The sequence below is a fragment of the Mustela lutreola genome, chromosome 5 (assembly GCF_030435805.1).
Source record: "Mustela lutreola isolate mMusLut2 chromosome 5, mMusLut2.pri, whole genome shotgun sequence".
In the NCBI taxonomy this organism is placed as follows: Eukaryota; Metazoa; Chordata; class Mammalia; order Carnivora; family Mustelidae; genus Mustela; species Mustela lutreola.
The window spans coordinates 54874683-54898132 of NC_081294.1; the positions used below are offsets into that span (position 1 = coordinate 54874683).

General features: G+C 34.9%; 1 pseudogene; it reads right to left on the reverse strand.

Moving 5' to 3' along the window:
- The window catches only part of LOC131831132 (large ribosomal subunit protein eL20-like), a 76303-nt pseudogene that overhangs the window by 47262 nt on the left and 5591 nt on the right, over positions 1-23450 (reverse strand).

A 23450-nucleotide genomic window follows, 5' to 3' on the forward strand; every position in this document is an offset into this window, starting at 1 on the left:
GCCTGCTCTGCATGCTGCTCCCCCTGCTTATGGTCTCTCTCTCTCTGACAAATTAATTAATTAATTAATCTTTTAAAAAGTATGATTAAGTTCAAGAAGAAAGAGATATCTGAATTAGAAATCAAAACCTAAGTAAAGCTAACTCACAAAAGATGTGATACTTATTATTTCTAATTTTCTGGTTTATTTTTTTCCCACCAGGAAAATCATCTCTTGTGATCTTACCTTATGAAGAACTTCTTATGGTAAGGAAATTTAATCAATCAAAATTTTATAAAAATGATCATAATATGTTTATTGCAGGTCATTATCTGTTTTTTTTCAAACAGAATGCCCAATATACAAAGGGCTGAGAAAAAGTAGATTGCTCCTGCTTACAGGCATTTTCCCCCCATTAATCTGATCTATTTATTTATTTATTTATTTATGAAATACAACCTGGGTTTTTTTTTTTTTTTTTTTAATGGTACATATCACAACCTGATTTTTACTTGTTTATATCTTGGTTGACTATCTTTCTCATTAGAAGGTACGTTCTAGGGGATCTAGTATGCTTACTGATTGACAAATATCTGACCTGTACTAGATTTTTGTTGAATAGATGCATTAATGATCACTAAATAAAACCGGATGGTGGTGTAGATTGAGTGGTTAGAGAGTGATGATGGCTATGTCTGCTAGAGTAGTCAGAAAAACCTCCCTGAGCGGGTAACACGAGTGGAGACATGAATGCTGAGTTGGGGTCAGCAATGCAAAAACAAAGACTTAGAATATTCCAAGTAGGAGGAATGACAGATACAAAGCCCTTAAGATGGCATCGAAAGAGGTAGGAGACTCTGTTTTAAAGATCTATAGATTAAGATCTCTCAGTCTTAGAAATTAATTGTATGGAGTACTGACTTTCTAGAGCCAGATTCCTGATGGACAGCATTAGTCATATCCATCCTCCCACTTTGCTATCACTTATTAAATGGACAGTAAATACAATTTTCATGAATGACACAGAAATCAGCAGCTGGAAGAACGGGAAACTTGAATTGCCACATAGACATGTAAACTAAGAAGCAAGGAAAGTTTTATATAGTTGAAGGAATTATAAGCATTTCATTTGAATAGTTCGAGGAATAGCAATAGGGGTAGGTTGGCTGAAGAAGTAAGCAGAGGTGAGAATTATAGGGGAAGAGGTCTGTCATAAAGCCAGACATGTGGATGCTTTAGAATCTTGTTAGTTTTTAAAACATTTTTTTTTTCAGTAAATAATAGTAGTTGAGAATGTGATATCTGAAGCTGGATTGAATCTTCATATAACCACTTACCAGCCTGTAACCTTGAGCAAGTAACTATTGTTTTTTGAGCCAAACTTCCTGGTCTGTAAAATGGTACTATTATTTGAATGTATATCATATAGGTACTAAACAAGTTAGTTTGAGTAAAATGGGGAAAAATTGGAGAATTTTAAATATAGGAGTTACAAGATACTGCTTGAATTTTAGTGCAATCATTCTGGCTTTTGAGTGGAAAATTTACTGAGGAGTGAGAGCAAAGGTTGAAGTAGGAAAATCAGTTAGGAGACAATTGAAAAAATCCAGTTTGGAACAGAACAGTGGCAGTAGGAAGGATGAAAAGTGGTCAGAATCTAGATATAATTTGAAGGTAGACCAAATAAAGTTAGCTTGTGAATCAGTTGAGAGATGAGAGATAAAGTAAGGAGTCAAGAAAGACTCCCATGTTTTTTAATATGAATAACCAAAAGGATAGCATAGCCTTCACTGGAATTTGAAAGACCAAGATGAAACATGTTCGGTAGGAAAATAAAAATTCCCCTTTGAACATTTTTATTTTCAGATGTCAGTTAAACATCAAAAAATGGAGATATTAAGTAAGCAGTTATATATTTACTGTAGGATTTAAAGTCATGAGATAGGATGAAGTCACCAAGAGAGTGGTTCAGAAAGAGAAATGAAAGAATCTAAGACCCAAGGACTGGGATACCTCTCTCATTCTCCCCAAAAGAGAGTGTTGGTCATTGAGGTAGGAAAATAACCTGAACGAACATTAAAGAAGAAAGTGCGTCAAGGTAGAGGGAATGGTCAAACATGTCACCTGCTGCTCTTGGATTAAGTAATACCAGGTGAGGATGAAAAAAATCAAAGTAAGGAGAAAAATTGAAAATAGTGAGCATGGAAAACTGTCTCAGAGTGTATTTCTGTAAAGGAGAACAAATAAAAGAAGTGGTAGCTAGGGGCGCCTGGGTGGCTCAGCGGGTTAAGCCGCTGCCTTCGGCTCAGGTCATGATCTTGGGGTCCTGGGATCGAGTCCCGCATCGGGCTCTCTGCTCAGCAGGGAGCCTGCTTCCTCCTCTCTCTCTGCCTGCCTCTCTGCCTGCTTGTGATCTCTCTCAATAAATCTCTCTCAAATAAATAAATAAAACCTTAAAAAAAAAAAAAAGAAGTGGTAGCTAAAGGGGAGGTGAGAATGGGAACTATCTATTGGGGATCATAAGATAGATGACTCTTACCCTTGAGTGCATGAGAAGCCATGGACTCTTGTTCACATTGCAGAGGGGCACTTATTAATGGGGATGTTGATGTTTCATCTATCTCATTTGGATGAAAGAATATATGGGTAGGAGGGTGGGAGTTTTGGTGAAAGTTGTTTGACTTTCTCAGTGAAATGAGAGAGAAAACTGACAACTAAGAATCTGATTGAGGGAGTCTCAGAAGTTGAAGATTTAAAGAATGGAAAGGCTTATTACAGTTTTCTATAAGTGGTCTAGGAAACTTAATTATTAAGTTTTAAAGGAATTGTTAAATATTAAGGAATCACTTAAGATTCACAATCAAACATTTCAAAAGAGACCAGTCTTCTCTTTTCTTTGTTCCATTCCTTTTCTCTTCTCTTCTTCTTTCTCTCTTTCCTATATGTATGTATATAACCAGAAAGTAAGTGCTCGAACTTGTGAATATGATAATCTTACTGTTATTTGTATGATGGTATAATGTCAGAAGAATCATCTCCTATAAACTGATATCACTAAGATTTGTAAGATCTTTGAGAGAGTGATGAAATAGAAAGCAAACTTTTCAATAAATCAAGAGGAATAACATGAGGGACAGAAGTTAACTATAAAGAGTGGTATATGGTAATATTTGTTGACATATTCAAAGTTAAAGCATGTGAGAGAGAATGAAAAGGGAATAATCAAGAATTGGAGATGAGGCATACAGAGGACACGTAGCCAAATACAGGCTCAGGTGTGTGGGGAAAGAGGGAGAAAAATATACTGAATATATATAAAATATATTTATATATATATAAATTTTATACATATCTAAATATATATGAAAATATACTGACTTGCACAGAGCACAGTGGGCAAGTTTTAGGAACTGTGGAAGGCTAGGAGAGAAAGAATAGGAGAAGCTGTGCAGAGTCTAAAGGGATGAAAATGTAAGAAATGAGATGTGAAGTCAGGAGCTTCTTACAGTGATCTGAAATAAACCACAGTGAAGGCTATAGGGGTGGTGGTCTCAAGGAAGAAGTATTGAGAAACTTATGGCACCTGGGGTACCCTCTGTACTATTTCTCAAGGCAGTGGGAAGCAGGAAAATTCCAGTATTGTACCCACACATCTCTCTCTTGACCATCATCGTGGAAGTGTTTGACACCTGATGAGAAGTTATCTTAATCTGGGTGCAAAAAATTAGAGGTGTGTAGTGAATTTGTTGTTCATATAATACTCATTGTTAAAGTGAAAAAATAAAAAGAAATATATATATTCTGATCCAGGCCAATTGTAATCTTTTGAGATTACTTGGGAAGGGGTGGTGGTCACTCTCCTGGAGTATCCCACAAAATTTCACATTGAGTAGGAATCTTATTTAGATCAATCTCAAATTATTTTTCCAAATTATTTTGATTTAAACAATAGGTGGTTATGTTAAGAAGCCATTCCTTTTGTATTTAATTTCTCCATTGACTTGATTAAGTGCAACAGTTTTTCCCTCTAAGATTTCTCTCACCGGGAGGTTTTTCACGGCTCTTCTTGTTATCCTTTCTCTTCTTTTGGTTGTCTGGCAGTGAAATCATAATCCTATCTTTTACAACATCACAGGCTGATAGCAGCATGAGCATACTCAGAGGATTCTTGCTCTCATTAAGCTTTTAATTTCTTTATTGACTTTAATTAAATTTGAGAGACTTTTTCAATAACAAAGAAACATGTTTGTATGTTGTATTAGTAACATTGTATTCACGGGGCGCCTGGGTGGCTCAGTGGGTTAAAGCCTCTGCCTTTGGCTCAGGTCATGATTCGAGGGTCCTGGGATTGAGCCCCATATCAGGCTCTCTGCTCAGCAGGGAGCCTGCTTCCTCCTCTCTCTCTCTCTGCCTACTTGTGATCTCTGTCAAATAAATAAATAAAATCTAAAAAAAAAAAAAAAAACCATATTCACTAGACTATAGATGATATTTTGGGGGAAAGGATAAGGTTTTCTGCTCTCCTAGAATCAGAAATGTGATGTTTTCCATCGTTGAATTTCTTGCTTTTTTTTTTTTTTTAAAGATTTTATTTATTTTTTTGACAGACAGAGATCACAAGTAGGCAGAGAGGCAGGCAGAGAGAGAGAGGAGGAAGAAGGCTCCCTGCTGAGCAAAGAGCCCAATATGGGGCTGGACACCGGGACCCTGGGATGTGAAGCCGATGGCAGAGGCTTTAACCTACTGAGCCACCCAGGTGGCCGAATTTCTTGCTTTTAAAGGAGACATTCCATTATATGAACCACCATAAAAATTGCACTACTTCCTAGAAAGAGCGGAAGAAGTCAGTGATTCTCAGGTGAAACTTTATAAACAGTATTTTAGCTGAATTTGCTTAGTGTAAATCATACTAAAAGGTGCCTATGATTTTTAAAATGCAATGAGGATCTTTATAAGTTCAATAAAAAGTCCTTATTGAACACCTCTGATGTCTTATTCACTGTTTTAAGCAGTGAATTTAATTGGTGCTTTAGGGAAAAAATATGCCTGCTCTCACAGGACCTGTATTATAATATAGTAATAGAGATGGACAACAAACAGGTAAACTGATTTAAATAACATTTTAAATAGTTATATGAAACTTGAAAAAATTAAGCAGGATTACATGATGGAGTGACTGATAGAATGGAGGGTGAGGACAAGAGAAAGTGGTCAGAGAAGGTTTCTTTGAACAGGTGATAATTCAGCCAAAAGAACTATTCATTTATTATATTCAGTCTTTTTCTTGCTAGTTTTTCTTTTTCTTGATAGTTTTGGTAAACTGATTAAATTTGCTTGTTGAATTAAAGTAGCATATCAGTATTTAGAATCAGAGCTAATGGGAAGAAATGAAAGTTTATTTTAAATAATAAATAATATTTTTAATTTCCATAAAAGGATCCAAATCAAATATATTTACTCATTATTTGAGGTTCTTGTAATAATTAGAAACTTGCCATAAAGGGGAAAATGAAGTAGATAAAAGTGCACAAAACCCGAAATTTGCTTCACTGTGGGTAATATTCTATAGCTACACTCTTCAGCTAGTCAACACTAGTCCCATGTGGCTATTGAACATTTGAATAAGGCTGTATCTCACGCTGAGATGTGCTGTTAGTGTAAAATAAACAACCTATTTCAAAGACTTAGTACCACAAAAAAACAAAAATTTTTTAAAGATTTTATTTATTCATTTGACAGAGATCACAAGTAAGCAGAGAGGCAGGCAGAGAGAGAGGAAGGGAAGCAGGCTCCCTGCTGAGCAGAGAGCCAGATGCGGGGCTCGATCCCAGGGCCCTGATATCATGACCTGAGCTAAAGGCAGAGGCTTTAACCCACTGAGCCACCCAGGCACCCCCAAAAACAAAATGTTTAATTGATTATAGGTTGAAATAATATTTTAGACAGACAAGTTATAATTATGTATATTTTAATTAATTTCACCAGTTTCTTTTACTTTTTAAAATGTGGCTACCAGAAAAGTTAAAATTCTATATGCAGCTTTATTTATTTATTTATTTATTTTTTGTGGTCACATTTTGTTCCTGCTGATCAACACTGTTCTGTAGAATTGCCAAGTGTCCCTTACACAGATTGCAGAGAATTTATTGCATATTCATTTAAGTGAATTAAATTTTCATGAAAGAGGGCATATTTTCCAATTTAGATGACAAAATCCAAATTGAATTTAAGACAAAATAATACTGAGGTTATATTATGACCAATGTCTTTTAATATTTGGGCATGACCTGCTAACACAAAATAATCTTTGAAATCTACTGATTTGTCACCTCGTGACAGTGCACGGGAGAAGAATGAGGCACAAAAAAGTCAGCTGCAAGAGAATGGGAGCCGGGGACGACAGTAAAAAAGACTGTTGCTCTGAACAATTCCTGTTTCATATTTATTAGAAAGTGGGTAACAACAAACAAAGAAGCCGGAGAAGATTACACATTGACCATGAGTTTTGTAGATACGAAAGAAGAAAGGCAAAATATGTTTGGTTACGTAGTACCTGACCTACAGTGAGCAAGCCCAAACAAAAGGATTGTCTAACTGCTGGTGCTCTCCAGAGAAGGGGAAATAACAGAAAAATTTAGCAGGCAGCGTTCTGCCCTTGCATAAGCTCGGTGTCCCCAGCTGCTCCGCTTCAAGGACGCCTACTGTCCTCTCCCCCAGAGGCCTATTGCCAGTACATGTTCTTCTTAAAGCTACATCTGCGCATGCTTGGTACCGAGTATAATTTCTCATAGGTTATATTTTAAGCAGTATGTTGTTCTGAGGGAGGGTTACACTGATTTTTGTATTATGTTAGGGAAAAAAACATTCTAATTTGTTGGGAAACATAGAATGTCTTCTAGAATACCTAGCTACATTGACTAAGTCAAATGTCTTTTCATTCTCCATGATCATGTACAACTTGAACTAAAACTTAGGTGACTTTTTCAGGTACCACCTTTGGGTAAAAAGAAGTTTTTACTTTCACAAATTAAGCTATCTAACTAGAAACTGTAGTGATATTTTTCATCTGATCCAAACACTTTTGTACACAGACCTCGGTCTAAGTAATTCAACCAGCTGTATGAACTGTCAGAAAAACATTCTCTCTAGGTTGAAACTATTCTGATGAGAAAGAGGTTATCTTCTCTTGTCACTTGTTTACTTGCTTGCTTGTTTTATACAGCCATTTTCCTTGCTTATGACGCATATTTTAAAGGTAGAGATACTCAGTAGTAACAGCGTTGTATGCGTAACAAATATACCAGGTCACAATTATCAGTTTAGGATAAGTAGAAAAGGCAAACCTAGTTTTAGTTTAATTTCTTAAGCACATAAATTTTCTATAGGGTCTTGACTTGATAGAGCACAATAATACCCTATCTGGTAAAGAACTTTTTAGAATTTCCAAATGTCTGGGTTCTTTCAGGCCAAATGGAATCCTCTTTAACAGTGAGTAACTAATTATTTGAGGATAAACTTTTGAAGGATTATGTTTTTCACTCCATGCTTGTATGGATCCCTTGTTCATGCTGATGAAATTTAGAATCTTTGCATAGTGATTAACTATTACTGCGTAACAATTACTCTAATACTTAGTGGCTTAAAACAACAGTGTCGCTATGCTCACTGATTCTGTGGGTTAGGAGTTTTAAAAAGTCACAACATAAATAGATTTTCACTCTTTAGTGATATCTGGGGCCTGGCTTGACCCTTAGCCTGGATTCTCAAAGGGCGCATCAATATATCTGGAGTCTTCATGTGTCTTGGGCTTTTTAGAAAATGGCTTCCTCAGAATGGTTAGACCCTTGCATGTCATTTCAGAGTCCCACAAGTGAGTGTTACAGTGAACAAGACAAAAGCTGCATTGATTTTTATGACTCAGCCCCGGAAATCATACAGTATCAGTTCTGCCATGTTGTATTAGTTGCAAGCAAATCACAAACTCAACCAGATTCTAGGGAAGGAAGGAACATAGAATTTACCTCCTCATGTAAAGAGTGTCAGAGAACTTGAACACATGTTTTAAAACCGTCAAATACTGGGGGACCAATATCTTTTCAAAAGAAGTCTTGAAAGACAATTATAGAATTGTAAAGGCAGATACTAATGGAACAGCTATTTTTCTGATAATCTAATGTAGATAATTATATGATTTTTATTATTGGGTGTTGGGGGTGGTAGGAGAAAAATTATTTGATCCATTAAGAAATTAGTAATATCTAATTTTCAAAACTTGAAAAAAGAATTTGGAATTTTAAGCTTTTAGCATCAAATCTTTTTTGCTTTTACTATAATAACTTTCATTTTCCTTGAACTTCATCTTTTCAGTTCTTAAGAATAAATGCATTAGTATTACTTTTTTGAGTAAATATTGTGTATTTATATATAATAGAAAATTAAGCCCTACTGCATTAGACTGTGGTCTTTGGAGAATCATTATTTCTTTCATTCTTTAAGCTTTTGATATCTATTTAGGATTATATGCTTGCTTATTTTTAAAATAATCACTCTCCTAAGTGATCTTTTTGAAATTTTGTGTGCTCATCTGTTGCTCTCATGCACATAAAAGATACAAAGATATGGACCCTGCTTTATGGAATTTATGTTTTCAATAGAAAGATACATAGGATACATAAATATGCAAGTAACAAAAAAATCAGGAAGTCATAGTTTTATAGTGAAAGAAAATAGAGTGAAAATAAAATAAAGTAAAATAAGCGGTGTGATAGGACTGGAGAGGAGGTGTGGTTTTGCTTTGGATTAAAACATCAGGGAAAATCTCAAAATCTAAATCACGATATCTGAACTGGAACATAAGTGATAAGACAGCTGTAGATTTGTGAAAAGTCTAGTGACTTTTTTCTAATGGTGACTATGGTTAGTTTTATCTATTATAGAATGCCTGATAGCTGGTAAAACATTATTTCCCGGTGTGTCAGCTGAAGGTATTTCTGGAAGAGATTAGTATTTGATTCAGTAGACTAAGTAAAGAAGTCTGCCCCCACCAATGTGAGAGGACCTTACCCAATCTGTTGAGGGCCTGAATGGAACAAAGGGAAAAGGAAGGACAAATTCACTCTCTTCTTGAGCTAAAATGTTAATCTTTTCCTAGCCTCAGACATTAGAGCCCCTGATACAAGGGCCTTTGGGCTTGAATTATACCAGTCTGTAGAGGGCAGATTATGGGACTTGCAGACCTATATAACTGGATGAGTCACTTCCTAAAGTAAATCTCCCCTCCCCTTCTTTCCTTTTGTCATTCCTATCTATCTACCTATCATCTATCTATCTAATCATTCTGTCTATATCCTATTAGTTGTTTCACGGGAGAACCTGACTGATGATACAGTGACCATTTCAAGTAGAACAGCATTAACAATCAGCCCCGTTTTTTTGGCCATATTTTAACACTTGCTCCCTCTTGCCTATTACCTACTTCTCCTTTTCAGCAAGAAAACAAACAAAAATTAAACAATGAAAAAAAAAGTGAAACCACCTTATCTTTCAAGATCCAACTGAGTTATCAACTTGCCTTTTTTCACCTTACAAAATATTCACTTTCCCTTCTATCTTTTCAGAATGTTTTACCACTTATCATATTGTATCACTAGTATTTGGTTTGTTGCTGTTTATTTTCTTACTAAATGGAAGCTTGACTGGAGTAAATGTGTTTGGTTTTGGTTTTACATGGGGTGGGATGTACGTTTGTGTTTACCTCAGTGTTTGGCACATAATTAACTCAAAAAATGTTTCTTTAATGTAGTTTTGAATCCACCCCCCCTTTTTTTTTAATGTTGAGGCGGCCATTTGATAGTAAATTTTTCCCGGAAGACTTCCGTTCATTCAGTTATATTTGACTGGGTGTTTTTGTGTCTTTGCCAATCCACTATAGATGATATGATCGGAAAAACACCTGATAACTCACCTGGAACAATTTTAGAACTTGAAAGAAAGTTTAATGAATCGACTATGTTTTCAGTCAGTGATAACCTCTGAACAAGAGAGGATTGATACTTGTTGTATGGGATTTGCAGCTTTTCTAACACATTCCACCAACTAATCACCTCCTGTTAAGTGTAAATGTGTTTTCAGTGTCCTGCTATATGAAGAACTACTGTAGTCATTGTTTGGTAATTACAGGTTAGCTTACCTATTAAGAACTGTGAAAAAAAAAACAACAGTTGTGATAAAGCCATAAATGTACATTCTCATGCAAGAAAAAAAGACAGGGGAAGAAACATCCTTTTCTTGCCTTTGTTTTCCTAAAACTCTAGCATCCTATTATTTCTCCTATTTCTTCATCTGCCTTTTTTTTTTTTTTCCCTACCTTGAGTTCTCTTCCTATTTAACTATGGTCCTTTTCTAAAGTCCTAAGTTTGTTTGATGATTTTCTGTCTAAATTCTTTCTACTTAATACTGCATTGTTATTTTGGTTTCCAAATTATAAGAGTGATGATAGTAAAAACTGATAACTAGACTACACTTCAGAGTTTCTAAAGGAATCCCACTAATTATCACATTTGATAAAGCTTTTATTCCTGTGAATCTATTGCCTGCAAAATAGCATTTTTAAAGTACCTGTCCATATTTTAATTTTTTGTGTCATCTACCTCACTGTTATGCTGAGGTTAGTTTCCTGACTGCTCTGTAATGATGGCGGTGCTGATACTTCTTCATTGTAATGACTTTTTAGTTGCTTTCATTTCACTCTCTTCCAAACATGCTCTTTATCAATTTTAAAATTTCAAATTCTCCTTTTTTGAAACATTCTCTCAGCCTTCATCAACATCTCCATTCTATAACATTAAGAAAGCTGACCAAAGTTATTATTTTATCTTATTGTATGTTGTTAGAGGTTTTCAAAATATTTGTAAGTAATAATGAAAATTCCTCAAAAGAGGTAACCATTATAACTTTAACTTCTTATTACTTAAGGTCTTGTATATAACGGGTTGTACAATAAAGTGTTGTGGCAGATTGATTTTCAGGAGAAGTGGTTTCATTAAATAATTTGGTAAACCAAAATACAAGTGAGGAAGATGATTTTTCACATGTTCTGATAAAATGTAAATGTTCTTATATTAAAATTCAGTACGGTTACTCTTTGATATTATAGAGCCCTTGAGTTCCTATAGTCCCACTGAAGCCTGCTTAAAGTTGATAGGTTTTACAGAAAGGTAAAGTTTAAATGAATTAATCTTGGATTAGGAATTGTATTCAAAGCATGGATTCAGTGTAGAACCTGAAGAGTGAAGAGCTTCTCCCTGAGAGGTTATTAATAACACAATGAAGATGGTAGCATAATTCTTGTTGAGTTGATGATCTTCTTAATTAGATGTTGACACTTGTATTCAGTTGAATTTAGTTATTTTTTGAATCACTGATCATCAGCCTGGAAATTCTTTTTTCAGCTAATAGATCAACACTTAGTACACTTCCTATAATAGGACTTAATGTTGAAAGCCACAATTTAGAAAACTGAGAAGGGAAAATGAATGGTGCCCATTAATTTTATCAGCCAGTGGTTTTTCTTATTAGTCAACATAGTCAGGGGGTACATCTTAAGTGCCAGACTTTGGTGAATACATATCTTATGGTATTTAAATAAAAATAAATTACTTGTAACTTTGAGATGGGGGAAATGCTAAATGTAAGTAATACAAAATATGTTGATACCTAGTTCTTTTGGCTCTCAGTTGGATCTGCATTATCTAAGTAGAAAGGGTTCTTTCAGTTAAATGACATGGCTTCTGTATAAAGTCCTATCACTGAAGTAACTGAGGCAAGAGTTAGAAAAACTATTGCCATGTAATCAGAGAGCTAAGATGATGGGGGTTTTGGATGGAGAGATAGTACCTTTTATGACATTCACAGCCATCTAATTAGGAAGAAAAAATCCTAAGTGATGATAACAGAGATAGAGATTTGTTTGAAGGGCACCTGAGTTGCTCAGTAAGTTGAATGTTCCAACACTTTTTTAAAAAAAAATTTAATTTAATTTTTTTTTCAGTGTTCCAAAACTCATTGTTTGTGCATGACACACAGTGCTCTATGCAATATGTGCAACTTATTGGAACCTATGTTCCAACTCTTGATTTTTGGCTCAGGTCATGACCTGAAGGTCATAGTATTGAACCCTATGTAGGGCTCTGTGCTCAGAAGGGAGTCTGCTTGAGATTCTCTCAGTCCATCTCCCTCTGCCCCTACCCTCTGCTCTCTCTCTCAAATAAATAAATAAATCTAAAATTAAAAAAAAGAAAGATAAAGAAATTTGTTCAAAAGCATTAGAAAAATATAAAAACCAATGATAAAGACTCTACCTAAGAAGTTAACTTTTAAAAAATGGTAGATGCAGACAGACATTTATGCAATCAGTAATTTAGACCAAATACAAAGAAGTAACTTCATAACACGAACTGGCATAAATGATGATTGTAATATGCAGAGTTACAGAATAACATTAAGTAGGTGATGTAGAGGGAATATTTGGCATGATTGGTTCAAAAACAATCCTTAGACTGGTTTAAGGATTTCCAGTGCTTAAGGTACTAAGAAATTATATCAGAAACCCACTTTTTATCATGAAAATAATAATTATGCTTTCAGTAAATAACACAATAAATAAAATATCCTGTCAGGGAATTCTTTCATTCTTTTTTTTTCTTTAATATTTTATTTATGTATTTGACAGAGATCACAAGTAGGCAGAGAGGCAGGCAGATCTGAGAGGGTGGGGGAAGCAGGCTCCCTTCTGAGTAGAGAGCACGATGCAGAGCTTGATCCCAGGACGGTGAGATCATGACCTGAGCCGAAGACAGAGGCTGAACCCACTGAGCCATCCAGGCACCCGAATTCTCTCATTCTTAATCAGTTGTGTTGTTAATATGATAAAATTCATTCCTAGATAATATGTGATAGTTAAACAGGTATTTGACATGGTGAACCTCTCTTCTCTCTCACTATCGTAGTTAAGGTGAGAAGGTAGGGTTAGACGTATCCTTAACAGAACTTGGTTTCAATAAGTCTTGTTTTTGTCCCTCTGTGTCATATTCAAACCTAGACTTACGGAGAATATATGCTGGTGTCAAAGTATTTAAAGAAGGAGGCCATTAGTCTGGGGTGGCTCTAATGCCTCAGTAATCTGTGTAAGCAAACCAAACCTACGTCAGAGTCAATGCACCTGAATCCAAGAAAATGAAACCTAACGGCAATCAATCCCAAACAGATGCTGAGGCTTTTTCAAGGCAGGCAACTGCTTAAGCTATAACCAATCAAATAATTGCTTTGTTTCATTGTCTTCTCTATAAAACCTTGCCCCTAGCTTTTGTCTGTGCAATGCTTTCAACTGTTCTTGGTTTGCCTATGTGATTCCATTAAAAGTATACTCAAATAAGCTCTTGAAAATTTTAAGGTATCTCAGTTTTCCTTTTTATTCAGGAGAACATGACTAATTATAAAGTTTTCCTTGTAGAAATTAAATCCCATCAGAGAGATTAAAAACAAGCATTTGTTAATATAGGCTAAATAATTTAAGCCTGTATATTAATAAATGACAATTCTTAGAGTTTCAATTTCTATAGGAAATCTGAAGTGACAGTGATCACTGCTGTGTGTCAATTAAGACTTTTGGTTGCAGGGTACAGAAAATTTAACCCAGAATGGTTCAAACAAAAGGCAAAATCTGTCTCTAGAATCTGACACTTCTAACCATACATGCAAACTCATTAGCTGCTTGAGTCAGAGGATCAAACAATGTCCTTCAATCTGTTTGCTTTCTAGATCTTGGTTGTCTTTCACAGGAGCTCCATTCTCAGACAGATGTACTCCTTGTGTTTGCAAGTTGGGTACCACTAGGCCAACTACTGCAAAGAAAGCAGATGAATTCTCTCTGAGAAATCTTAGTAAAACCTGCTCAGTTGGTTCTGATGAGGTCACATATCCATCTTGGAGCCAATCAGAGGCAGAGAAATGTGAGGCTTTTATTGGTCAGGTTTGTCACATGCCAGGCATTTAATTACAAATGGAATCATTTTCATGGGAACCACACTGTTGAGAATAGGTGATGACTATTTCCCAAATGAGAATAAATAGCCAAAAATATATATTAGCTACTGCGTGACAGATCTAGAATAACCTGGGAGTTTTATAAAGGAGCCTGGAATAGTTTGGCCTTGAAGAATGGACAGACATGACTCTACTAAGAAAGAAAATAGAAACTGAAGAAGGATTCAGAATCTTGAATGTTATCGCCACTAATAGAATTACTGTCAGTGAAATAATGCTTTTAAAAAATTAAAAAGGATCATACTAAGTACACACAAACTAATAAACTTTTACTAAATCATAATCAATCATAAAAGGTAATTTACAAACTAATTTATTCCAGAATCAACTGTTTCTGAATTCCAAAAAAAACTAGAGAAAGATTTGGATTATTTTTGTTTTTAATTATATGTTTTTTAAATTGTTTAGGAAAAGTTAAAATTTAAACACCAGATTATTATGGTACCCTAAAATGTCTCGTGGATTTTCTTTGGCTTCCTGAACTTCAAATTTACAAAAAACAATTAAGTGAAAAATAACCAAATAAGAGGTAAATAGAAGGAAAGATTGTCACTTTGAAAATGTAAGCTGTACTATAGATGTTGTATCCTTAGTTTTTTTTTCTACAGAGACTGTTATAATTCTTGGGTGCTCAATCATTTAATCAATTTGATTGGTTTATGTGTATTCGATTAAGGCAAAGTTGAAACTTATTGCTCATGGTGTGATTTAGTAAGGAAATATGGTTGGGAGTCAAAGAGGAGAGAACAGGGAAGGGGAGTGAAGGGAGAGGAAGAGGGAGAGAGAAAGGAGAATAGTCTGGAACATGAAATGAAATATCCTCCTATGCCAGATATGAGAAACTCAAATACCTTTTGATCTGTAGAATGTGTGAAGTATATTTCTATTAGAATGGAAATGCCTTGCAGTGTGAGTTTTCCGCATTATAAAGAAAGAAGGAGATTGGTTTTCTGTTCATGCTTCGGCTTTATCTTTTATCATCAAAGGTGCTGCTATTTTGGTGTCAGGTCCTGAAATGTGATGACAACATATGACCTTCACAGATTCTGAGTGAAATCCAGTGGGTGGTATGTACACTCACACCTGTGTTCTCTCAGACACAATTACTTATACTCAGGATAACTTTACATCAGCTGTGTTAATGATGTTGTATCATCAAGTGATAACATGATCACAGCTTTTGACACTGATTTTCCTACGTATGGCATCAGTTTTCTTATAAACTTATTACCTTCTTCTTTTTTTCCATTAAGCTCCATTTTATTTTGACTGTGAGGTTAATTTTCATTAAGACTGAGTGAAATGCTGAAGGAAAAATATAGACTCTGACAACTTCAATAAGAAAGGGAAAAGAAGGTGGCAGAAGATTTCACAATAAATGTAAAGGAAGACAAGGCAACATTTTGTGGTTAAAATTAAAAGGAAAGAAAATAGGTGCTTGGAAACTCAGCTGTGTGGGAGTACTGGAGTTTATGTACTGTTCTTAAAGGGAGGTTGAATGGGCCTCAGAGTCTGTTTTATTTAGCTTATTAGGCAACTATGCAATATGTAATTAGAGTTGTCAGTTAATTTTTAAAAATTATTTTAACTTTTGGAAAAGATTGAAATGTAAATAATGAGATGAATGAAACAAAAGATAATTTATTTTAGTATATGATCTACCTTGAACTTGGGGATGTATTACTTGAACTTTAAGAAAACATTATTCAGGGGTGCCTGGGTGGCTCAGTGGTTTAAAGCCTCTGCCTTTGGCTCAGGTCATGATCCCAGGGTCCTGGGATGGAGCCCCGCATCGGGCTCTCTGCTAGGCGGGGAGCATAAATACAATTTTTACTTAAATTGAGTTTATATCACATATTGTTTTTGCATTTTTTTGAAGATTTATTTATTTATTTACTAGAAAGAGAGAAAGAGAGAGGCAGAGGGAGAAGGAAATTCTCTCAGATTCCACGCTGAGGGAAGATCCAGTGCGGGGCTTGAGCTCATGACCCTGAGATCATGACCTGAGCCAAAATGAAGAAATGGTCGCTCAACAAATTGAGCTACCTAGGCACCCCTGTTTCTTTTGCATTTTATTTTAAAATTTTATCATAGATGATTTCCAAATCATAGTATATTCTCAGGATCATTTTAATGAATACATGGTATTTCAGTCTTTGAATATGCTGTAATTTATTTAAAATTTCCAAAGAATTTGAGTATGTTGTTCTTTTTCTTTTTCCATTTTAAAACAGAATTGTATTTATATACATTAATCTTTATAAATTAGATTATTTTAATATATTTTATATATATTTTAATATATTTTATATATTTATATATATATATATTTAATATATATATAAATCAACCTTAACTGCTAACTGATAATGATACAACACTAAAGGCACAATCCATGAAAGAAATAAATGACAAGTAGATTAAAATTAAAATTAAAACTTTTTGCTCTGTGAAAGATAATGTCAAGAGAATGAGAAGACAAACCAAACAGAGAAAATGCTTACAAAAGACTTATTGATGAACAGCGGTTGCCTAAAATAACATAGAACACTTAAATATCAACAATAAGAAGACAACTCATTAAAAAATGGATCAAAGACCTTAAGAGACACCTCACCAGAGAATATATATAGATGGCAAATCAGCATATGAAAAGATGCTTCTTCACATCATATGTCATCAGTGATTACAGATGAAAAACAATGATGTATCGCTATATACCTCTTAGAATGGACAAAATCCAAGATTATGGACAACACCAAACTCCAGTAAGAATGTAGAGCAATGGGAATTCTCATTCATTGTTGGCTGGAATGCAAAATGATGCAGCCACTGTGGAAGAAAATGTGGTTGTTTCCTTACAAAACTAAGGATGACCCCAGTAATCTACTACTTGATATTTACCCAAAGGAGTTGAAAGTTTATGTGAAAGTCTTACATCCACACACAATCTTCACGTGGATGTTTGTAGTAATTTTACAGAGAATTCAGCAAAACTTAAAAGCAACCTTTTAATGTCCTTCCATGTGAATGACTAAACAAATGCTGCACATCTAGACAGTAATTTTACAGAGAATTCAGCAAAACTTGAAAGCAACCTTTTAATGTCCTTCCATGTGAATGACTAAACAAATGCTGCACATCTAGACAGTAGAGTATTATTCAGCACTTAAAAAAAGAAGTTATCAGGCCATAAAAAGGCATGGAAGAGATATACATACCTGTTACTAAGTGTTTAAAAGCCAATCTGAAAAAGCTATATATTGGGACGCCTGGGTGGCTCAGTTGGTTAAGCAGCTGCCTTCGGCTCAGGTCATGATCCCAGCGTCCTGGGATCGAGTCCCACATCGGGCTCCTTGCTCCGCAGGGAGCCTGCTTCTCCCTCTGCCTCTGCCTTCCACTCTGTCTGCCTGTGCTCGCTCTCACTCTCTCTCTCTCTGACAAATAAATAAATAAAATCTTTAAAAAAAAAAAAAAAAAAAAAAACCATTTGAAAAAGCTATATATACTGTATGGTTCCAACTATATGACATTGTGGAAAAAACAAAGTTTTATAGGCAATAAAATGATATGCGGTTGCCAGACATTTTGGGGAGGGAAGAGAAGAATAGGAAAATCACGGAGGATTTTTAGGGCAGTGTAATGATGGATATACCTCATTAGACATTTGTTCAAACCCATAGAATATTTCAGTAAGAGTGAGCTGCAGTGTGAACTGTACACTTTAGGTGATTGTGATGTTTCCATGTAGGTTCACCATTTGTAACAAATGTATCATTTCATAGGGGAATTTGATAAAGGACAAGGGTGTATGTTTGGGGAGCCATCATGTAAATAGGAGATTCCTGTATCTTCCTCTCTATTTTGCTGTGAATCCAGAATGGCTCTAAAAATAAAGTCTAAATTAAAAAAAAAATGCTGACTAGATAGACAAAAATCATATTATATTTTAATTTGCATTATATGTATAGTAAGTGAGAAAAGAACTTTTATTTTTTTAAGATTTTATTTATTTATTTGACAGAAATAGGGGCAGAGAGAGAGAAAGAGAACAAGTAAGGGGAGCAGAAGAGGGAGAGGAAGAAGCAGACTCTCTGCTGAGCAGTGAGCCCTAAAATGGGCTCAATCTCAGGACCCTGAGATAATGACCTGAGCCGAAGGCAGATGCTTAACTGACTGAGCTACCCAGATGCCTCAGAAAAGAACTTCTAAAACAAATATAGTATTCATTCTGAATTTTGTTTCTTAATTGCATACTTATATAATTTGCCTCATTTTTTAATTGCTGTTTTGTATTTTTTTTTCAGTATCCAAATTCAGTTGTAAGAGCTACTGGGACTTAAAGGTTTTATGAAGATTATAAGCATTCTTTCAATAAAAAATAATTAAGTAACATTTTCATACCCAATTTTTGAGCTAGTAGCCACTTTACTCTTTTTTTTTTTAAGATTATTTATTTACTTATTTATTTGACAGAGAGAGAGATCACAAGTAGGCAGAGAGACAGGCAGAGAGAGAGAGGGAAACAGGCTCCCCGCTGAGCAGAGAGCCTGATGTGGACCTTGATCCCAGGACCCTGGGATCATGACCTGAGCTGAAGACAGAGGCTTAACCCACTGAGCCACCCAGGCACCCAGCCACTTTACTCTTTTTGCTAAAACATCATTTGCAAAGCTTGACCTTGTCCAAGTTACATAACATGATTGTATTGGTATTGCTAGGGACAAGTCATTATTAATTAATGGGGAGGTAGTCTAAGGTAAGCTGCTATTGTCAAATGTTTTCTAGAATTTCAGATTTGCTATTGTATTTTGATAATGTATCAAACATTGATTCAGCGTGAAATTGAGATGACACAAAATTTTTGGGGGGTGAAAATAATTTTGACACATAAAAATGTTTATGTAGTTATAGTCATAGGTATGTTCAAAACTATGTATTTGTCCAAATTATTGTAGGCTTGTCCAAAACCAAACAAACCAAACCAACAGACCAAAGAATTAAGGTCCTCCAAAGATACCAGAGTGTATGAGTCAGATGGGACTATCATAAAGAAATACCACAGGCTTGGTGGTTTAAACAATAGAATTTCATTCTCTCACAGTTCTGGAGGCTAGAAATCCAGGATCAGGTTGTTGGCAAATTTGGTTTCTTGTGAGGCCTCTTCCGGTTTTTCAGAGGGCCACCTTCTCATTGAGTCTTCACATGGCATCTTCTTGTTGACAGGGAGAGACAGTTTTCTCTTCTTAAAAGGAGACTAGTTTTATTGGATTAGGGCTCACTTTTATGACCTCATTAAGCCTTAATTACCTCCTTAAAGACCCAGCTCTAAATAGTTTCACAAGGGGCCAGAACTTCAACATAAGAATTCTGGGGAGACAAAATTCAGCCCATAATAGATATGTACAGCTTTTGTTAAACCAGTTTTTTTAATTTATAAGGGAAAGAAAACATTCTGGGCACCAGATTTATAATATGTAAAATTTCTAAAATCTTAACTAGGAATTCATATCAAAATAAGTGGAGTAGTACAATAAAGAAGACTCTGTTTCCCACCACTCACAGTTCATTTCAGCAAGTGGGAGCTTTTCATAACTCTGAGTGACCATGTTCTATGACATAGTCTCTTGCTTAAGAAAAATGCAATGCCGTGGACAAATTTAGGCAAAATATGCACTTTATTGTGAAATTTATAATGTGGGGTGCCTGGGTTGCTCAGTCATTAAGCATCTGTATTTGACTCAGGTCATGTTCCTATGAGCATCCAGGCTCCTGGGTCAGCAGCTTCTCCCTCTGCCTGCTGCTCTTCCTGCTTATGCTCATTTGTGTTGCTGTCTCTCTCTCTCTCTCTCTGACAAATAAATAAATAAATAAAATCAAAATAAAATAAAATTTATAATGTGTGTAAGCCTATATAAGAACTTTGAAAGAATAACAAATCCTTCATTGTGTCACAGTAAATGCAGGGAATGCCAGTTTATCTCTGTTTCTTTTTTCCTTCTTACAACTTCTTATATACCCAGAGGTTAGAACAAAGTTATTTAAAATGTAATCTCCAGGGGCCATCTGCCACTCCCATTCTCAGATTCTGTTGGGTCACCTCTGAAGTTTGACTGTAAGAAAGTGTACCCCTTTAAGACCATTCTAACAGATGGTTATTTTGATGGTTTCCCAGATTTTTCTATGTTTTAAAATGAATGTATTCGTGCCCATCTGAGAAAGTGTCCACTGAGAAAGTGACATTTTTCTTTGCTTTTGTTTTTTAATTTCCATCCAACTGAAACATCTATTTATGAAAATGGCTTTATGGGGAAATTGTGACATTCCCTAAGGCAGTCCTCTCACATTATCTGTAGTGAACCACCCTACAAGCAGAAGCAGATCTGTTTGCCTAATAGAGCTTCTGATGCAGCAAAGACTGTATTGCATATTATTTTTCTGACTGTTTTCAGGGTCATGGTCTTTCCTTCACTCACAACTATATTATAATGGTAGTCTTGAAAATAAGTATTGCTTTTCTCCATACAGATTATAGTATTTTATAGGCTAAGGGTGTAACTTTTCTCTGTTGCTTGGAGTTATAGTGGTTTAGTATGCCCGTGCTTTTTTAGATTTGGGTGTGTAATTAATCTTTGAATTCTTGTTGTTATTTGCCTGAATCATGTTAAATATGAATATATACCAGTGGCTACAGTTTGGATCTAGACATAAACATTTTAAGTATTTTAAAGGTTAATTTTAATGTACTGTTTTATTCCTTCTTTCAGAATTAATATGAAATCATAATATTATACATCATGAAGTTGAGACACATGGTATAACGAGTAAATTGTAATGAGGGAATGGACAGTGCTCAGTGAAGTTAGGGAAGGCTTTCTTGGGCAAAAGTCTTTTTCCTGATATCTGAACTGTGAGGAGTAATTAATTAAGCAGGGGTATGGTAAGCAGAACCCAGAATTTGTAGCCAGTGGTTGACCACTACTAAGTCTTCTGAGCTTTTACTAAATAACTAGAAAAGGCAATGTAAAAAATTTGAGCAAGGAGTAACTTCATCTTCTTTATATATTTAAGTAAACACTTTGATTGCTCAGAGATGAGCAGAGGGTATCAAGAATGGATGCAGGGAGACCATTTAAAAAGCCATTACCTCCACCTGGGTGAGAGATAATAGAAGTTAATCCAGAGAATTGAGGAGATTGCTGGGAAGAAATCCTGGGTTTTAGCAAATATTTAGGGATGAGGTTGAAAAGACATGGTGACTGATGGGATATAGGAAGTGAAGAAGAAGCTGATCTAAGAATGATTCCATTTTGAGTAAAATCACTCATCAAATTTGGGCAGAGAGGTTTCATTTTCAGTGCATGGAGTTTGAGATGCTCTAAAGACTGCTAAATTTAGTATGCCTGTGCTAAATGGAGAAAAAATAAATAAAAAGTTGAATGGAACGAGAGCACAGAAAGAAATGTTATAAGCTATGTATATGTAATATATATGAGATTGTGAGTGAGATTACCTACAAAAATAATATAAAATGCTAAAAAATGTTAAGAAAGCACTTCAGTTTACATGGAAGAGAGATTATACTTGTTCTTTGTAGTTCTAATATAAATTAGTATCAGTAGGTATGAATTACAGATAAGATAAATCCACATAGGTATTAAAAAAAGTTTTAAATCCTCATAGCTTTAGGAGTAAGAAATTAGTTTTGGAAGTGGTAATTCCTCATTGACATTTAGACATTGAAGATTATATTTTAAACCTGATATTATTATTTCTATTATAAAATAAAAAAAGAGGGGGGCCTGAGTGGCTCAATTGAGTGACTGACTCTTGGTTCCAGCTCAGGTCACGATCTCAGGGTTGTGAGATCAAGCCCCATGTGGGGTCTCCATGGTCAGCGTGGATTCTGCTTGAGGTTCTCTTTGTCCTTCTCCTATTACCCCTCCCCCTACTGTCTTGCTCCCTTTCTCATATTAATAAATCTTTAAAAAAAATCAAAAGAAATAAAATATTTTCACTTTGTTTTTTTGTAACTTGTTATAAGGAATATTGATTCTTTAGTGATTTTAAAAGATTACTATTGATGATTAAAAGAAATAAAAAATGAGAGGAAGAAATAAGAAAAAGAGTTGACAAAAGTCAATAATTTTCTAAATCATTATATGCCATCTGTAGTTACAAAGCTAAAATTATCATACTTTCAAAAAAATCCCTATTTAAAACAGAGGTTTGATGTTTCCATGAATCCCAAGGTTAGTCATCATACTTAGAGAAATGGAGAAATTATTCCATGTTGCACTTAAATTTTATAGAGCATTTTGCAGTATTATTTAACTGTTTCAGGTTTTATGTCCATCATGGTAATTGTCCTCCCACAAAGATATGATAAGAAATAGAGCAATGGGAATAAGTCTGCAGATAAGTTTTATTTTTTATTTAGTTATTTTAAAAATTTTATTTATTTATTTGACAGACAGAGATCACAAGCAGGCAGAGAGGTAGACAGAGAGGGAGAGAGGAAGAAGCAGGCTCCCCGCTGAGCAGAGAGCCCAGTGCGGAGCTCAATCCCAGAACCCTGGGATCATGAACTGAACTAAAGGCAGAGGCTTTAACCCACTGAGACACCCAGGTGCCCCTCTGCAGATAAGTTTTAAAAGCCACTGTAAACATCACATAACCCAACATATTTGGTATTTGATTCTTCCCCTATGAATTATTTATGGCCAGAGAGTGCTGAATCATTTACAGCAGTGGGGCACTTATAAAATGTTGAATGAGGAATCATTGCATATTTGTCATCAAAAGAGTAACTATGTGAGTAGCCATAGTTTTTTGTTGTTGTGGTGGTGGTGGTGGTATTATTATTATTATTTTTTTTTGGTCTGCTTTTACATAACCATTTTAATGTGTAAAGAATGCTAGAGTTAGGAGATACAGAGTTTCAACATCATACTCCATCAGCTATTTTGATAACACAACATAATAACACATTATGTTGTAAGCAATAAAAATACTATATAATTATTGGATTGTACTCTGAAACACTTTAAAACTTGGTTCTTGTCCATTCATACCTTTAAACAGCTGTTTTAAAATCTTGGTTATTTTCAAAGAGGAAGAATGAGTAAAACCATGAGAAATGGTGGGGCAGATAATAGGGTTTCCTATAATATTCTCCATATCTGCATTCTTTTGTAGGATACATTTACTGAGTGTACTAATTTTGATCTTTGTGCTAGGGCAGTAGTGCCCAATAAAGTTCTAATGGGAAATGGAAATGTCAATCATATATGTAATTTTTAAGTTTTTATAGCCATACCATTATACTATAATTGGTAAAATTATTTTAATATGTCTTATTTTAGCAA